The sequence below is a fragment of the Pteropus vampyrus genome, unplaced genomic scaffold (genome assembly GCF_000151845.1).
Source record: "Pteropus vampyrus isolate Shadow unplaced genomic scaffold, Pvam_2.0 Scaffold285, whole genome shotgun sequence".
In the NCBI taxonomy this organism is placed as follows: Eukaryota; Metazoa; Chordata; class Mammalia; order Chiroptera; family Pteropodidae; genus Pteropus; species Pteropus vampyrus.
The window spans coordinates 75,688-81,069 of record NW_011889066.1 but is presented as its reverse complement, the minus strand read 5'-3'; positions in this window follow the sequence as shown (position 1 = coordinate 81,069).

Here is a 5,382-nt window from a genome sequence, read left to right as displayed (position 1 = left end):
ATGCTTATTTACCTCATGTAGTCCCAGTTTCTGCCAAGATGGTGAACTAGCATGAGCCACTGGCTCCTTCCCAGAATCAATGCTCAAGAGAGTATAGAAGTGAGAGAAAACTTAAATTTCATAACTATTAAAATATGACAAAACCAAGCAAACCATGTGAGACTCCTGGAGTGATGGAGGCTACAGGTTTGCTCTTGTTTTGTGGTAATCATTATTTATCTTTTTACCATAGAAACTGGCAGCAAATCCAAGGCCGTAGATACCAGGGCCCTGGGATAAGAATGAGTATAAGATTCCTTCTAGTGAGAAGAGGTGAAAATATAGTGACAGAAGGAAACTAGACTTTGGGTGGTGGGCACACAATGGAGTATACAGAGGTTGTATTATAAAATTATACACCTGAGATTTATATGATGTTATTAACCAGTGTTACCTGAATAAGTTAAATTAAAAAATAACACACACACACACACACACACACACACACACACACACACACACAAACATGGTGGGGTCAATGGTCTACTTTTAGGCAGCTCTGCAGCCACTCCATATCTCCTGGTATGGTGGTGTAATGGGTTGAAACTGCTGGAAACGTTGAGGTAGGATGAATGCATTTTGCATGTAGGACTTTGAAAATGTAATTGAGGATCTTGAAATGTGGAGATTATCCTGGATTATATGTTTAGGTCTAATGTAACCACCCACCAAGGTCCTTATAACAGGCATTCTTATCAGGAGGAGGCAGGAAGTTCAGAATCAGAGTCAGAGACAGAGATATGATAATGGAAATAGCATGGAGTTGTGTGGGATGAGATAGAGGGGGGGTGGGAGAGAGAGAGAGAGAGAGAGAGAGAGAGAGAGAGAGAGAGAGAGAGAGAGAGAAATAGAAATTAATTTGAAAATGCTTCATGCCTGGCTCTGAAGATGGAAGAAGGGGCGAAGAGCCAAGGAATTTAGGCAGCTTTAAAAATTGGAAAAGTCAAGGAAATGCATTTTCTTTTACATTCTACAGAAGGAATGCAGCCCTACCTATACCCTGATTTTATCCCAGTGAAAAAATTTTGAACTTCTGACTTCTAGAACTATATGATAAATAGATTTAAGCCACTCAATTTATGTTAATTTGTTACAGCAGTAATAAAAAATACAGGTGGATTGCATTTTAGGAACACTGCCTCTTCTCAAGATTGCCTTTCTGGGTTTAAGGGTGAATCCAATAGTACAGGTACTGCTTGGTGGAGTGGCAACAAAGGAGGTGATTAACAAGAGCTCTAGCATACCTGGGGCTTTATACTCTGAGGTTCATTACCTTTCCCTTACTTAAATTTGCCCAATATAGAACCTAAATTCAAGTCACAATTCCAGACAGAGTAGCTGATATATCTTGGAGGACATGGATTTACTGGTCAAAATAATGAAAAACCTGAGAGGTACAATTATTAGGCTAAATCATATGAAATCACTATTTTTGTATATGAGTATCAGTCAAATATCATCAATTCCCTATACTTCAACTTAATACTCTAAACAGGAGTGATCAAACTGTGGCTCATGGACAAAATATGGCCCACTGTATGTTTTTGTAAATAGTTTTATTGGAACAGAGATACTCTTGTGTTTGCATATTGCCTGGTGGCTTTCATGCTGCAATGGCAGAGTTGAGAAGTCCTTACTAAGATCACATGGCCTGTGAAGCATAAAATGATTTCTAGCTGCATCTTTATAAAAATGTTTGCCAACTCTTGCTCTACAATATGCCATCTTGAACTGTCAGAAAAGATTGTCAAAGAATTTAAAACATACAAGATAAAATGCTTAAGAAGATAAGGGAAGATTTAAGTAATATGAAAAAAGAAGATAAAAAGTTATTTAAAAAGAACCAAGTGAAACAAGCTGACTGGAAAATACTTTCAGAATAGAGTAGGAAAAAACGAAGAGAGAGATAAAAAAGAGAAAAGTTAAGTGACAAAAATAGAAATAGAGTGTCAACATCCGTGGAAATGTGTAAAAACTAAAAATATAGAAGGAAATATTTGAAGAAATAATGGAGGTACATTTTCTAAAATTCAAGGAAGATGAAATACCTCAAGTGTAAAGGTTTTGTATTAATTAGCTATAGCTACATAAGAAGCAGCCTCAAAAATCTCGGCAACTTACAGCAATAAGCATTTATTCGTTCCTGACAAACATGCAGAATAGCTGGAGCAGCTCTAAAATTTTCTAGGTAATATCAACATGATAGTGTGTGTGTGTGTGTGTGTGTGTGTGTGTGTGTGTGTGTGTGTGTGTGCTTGTGAAAATCAAAGAGTATAAGAGTATTGAGGCATAAGTTTTGGTTATTTTATAAAATCAACAGCAGTAACCAGATATTTCTCTAACACCCAAACCCTAGAAATATTGCTTCAGTTTGGTAAATTTTAGTGTGCTAGTCAGCTCTTGACACAGAAATTCTGCATAACAGTCCACGTTTATCTCAGTAGCCAATCACAGCAAGAATTCATTATCAAGTTATGGGTCTGAAGGTCGACTGCAACTTGGCTGATTGTTATGTTGGTCCCATTGTGGAATAGTGATGTTCTTGGGTAGGAATACTTGAGAAACTCAACCAGGCCATATTTACTCATAGTCTACCACCAAGACCAATGTTGTGGCTGTTCTGGCCATTGTGGTCCTTATGATTGCAGGGTGCACTGCAACAAAACCATTGGGGAACTTTGAAGAACAAAATTTATTACTCATAGATCCTGGAGAGTACACAGAACAGCTGAGGGTCACACAGCGAGGCTGTGGGTAGAGAGAGAAAGCTTGGACTTGGAGCTCTGCCTTTATTAAGGTCCAAGGGTGAGGTGTCTAGGATTTTTGCATCTATGTTCACCAGGGATATTAGCTTATAATTCTCTTTTTTTGTAATATCTTTGTCTGGTTTTGGTATCAGGGTAATGCTGGACTCATAAAATGAGCTTGGAAGACTTTTCTAAAGTTTTTTGGAATAGTTTGAAAAAGATAGGTATTAAATATTCTTTGAATGTTTGGTAAAATTTACCTATGAAACTATCTGGTCTAGGACTTCTGTTTGTTGGATTTATTGATTATTGATTCAATTTTCTTAGTAGTTATTGATCTGTTCGGATTTTCCATTTCTTTTTAGTAGTTATTGATCTGTTCGGATTTTTCCATTTCTTCAGGCTTGGAAGAGTGCATGTTTCTAGGAAATATTCATTTCTTCCAGGTTATCCAATTTGTTGGCATAAAACTTTTCATAGTATTTTCTTTGTATACCTGTGGTGTCTGTTGTCACTTTTTTTTCTTTCATTTCTGATTTTATTTATTTGGGCCCTCTCTCTTTATTTATTGATGAGTCTGGTTGAATATTAATCAATTTTTTTTATCTTTTCAAAGAATCAGCTCTTGGTATTTTTTCATACTCTTTCATTTGCTCTGATCTTTATTATTTCTTCTTTCTACTCACTTTGGGATTTGTGTTTCTTTTTCTAGTTCCTTTAGATGTAAAGTCATATTGTTTATATGAAACTTTTCTTGTTTGTGAAATAGGCCTATATTGCTATGAATTTCTCTCTTAAACCTGCTTTGGCTGTGTCCCATAGATTTTTTTTTTTTTTTTGGTGAGTCATTGCATTTTCATTTTCGTTTGTCTTATTTGATTATTCCCTTGATCTCATTGTTAACCCATTCATTGTTTAGTAGCATGTTATTTAGCCATCATATGTTTCTGTGTTTTTCAGGTTTTTTTTTTTTTTGTAGTTGATTTCTAGTTTTATACCATTGTGGTTGGAAAAAAATGCTTGATATGATTTCTGTCTTCTTAAATTTATTGAAACTTGTTTTGTGGCCTAACATGTGATCTATCCTGGAAAATGTTTCATGTGCACTTGAGAAGAATGTATATTCTGCTGCTTTTACATGAAATGTTTTAAAAATATCAATCTGGTCAAATGTGTTATTAAAGGCTACTGTCCCTTTATTCGTTTTCTGTGTGGGTTTTATATCTGTTGATGTCAACAGAGTGTTAAAGTTTCCTATTATTACTGTATTACTGTCAATCTCTCCCTTTATTTTCATCAATATTTGCTTTATATATTCAGGTGCTCTTACATTGGGTATGTAAATGTTTACAAGAGTTCTATCTTCTTTATCATCATGAAATGTTCTTCTTTGTTTCTTGTAATAGCCTTTATTTTAAAGTCTATTTTGTCTAATATAAGTATTGGTACCCAAGCTTTTTTTAAAGTTTTTATTTGCATAAAATATTTTTTCCATCCTTTTACTTTCAATCTGTGTATGTCTTTTAATCCTGAAGTGGGTCTCTTATAGGCAGCATATGTATGGATCTTATTTTGTTATCTATTTAGCCACCTTATGTCTTTTGATCGAAGCATTTAGTCCATTTACATCTAAATAGTTTTTTATATACCCATATGGTGTTGTTTCATTTACCTCTTCAAGGGGGAGTGACTACTTTAGAAAGAGAAGAAAACAGATTTACATAATTATTGATAGGCTTGTAGTTACTACTATAGTACTAATTGTTTTCTGATTATTTATTTTTAAGTTTTTATTCCTTTCTTATTCTCTTGCTCTCTTCTCTTGTATGTTAATAACTTTGTGTAGTTGTGTTTGGATTCCTTTCTCTTTATTTCTTGTATATGTCGTGTAGGTTTTTGGTTTGTGATTACCATGTGCTTTATATATACCAAGCTATTATAGTAGTTTATTTTAAGTTGATGTTTGCTTAAGCTGGAACACATTTTAAAATTACTACAATTTTTTACTCACTCTCTCCATGTTTATGTTTTTGTCCTTATTTTTTACTTATTCTGTGTGTGTGTTTGTGTGTACCTTTAATTTATTATTCTGATTATACATGATCTTACTTTTTCTGTTTAACCTTTGTGCTAGTTTTATACATTTTCGATCCACTGTTTTTATAATGTGTTTGTCTTTGTCAGTGAGAATTTTTCTTTGCTATATTTTCTTATTCATACTTTTGATTGTTTTCTTTTCTTCTTAAAGAAGTCCCTTTAACATTTTTTTTTGTTCGTTTGTTTGTAACACTGGCTTAATGGCTCATTAGCTTTAACTTGTATGAAAAACTTTTTATCTTTTTTAATTCTAAATGATAGCCTTACTGGGTAGAGTAATCTTATTTGTAGGACCTTGCTTGTCATTAATTTGAATATTTTTGGCCAGTTCCTTTTGATCTTCAAAGTTTCTGTTGAGAAGTCAGCTGACAGTCAGAGGCTCTCATGTATGAAACTAAATACTTTTTTCTTGATATTTTTAATAATCTTTCTTTGTCTTTAACCTGTGGCATTTTTAAACTTAATTAACTGGGGTGACATTGGTTAATAAATTTATATA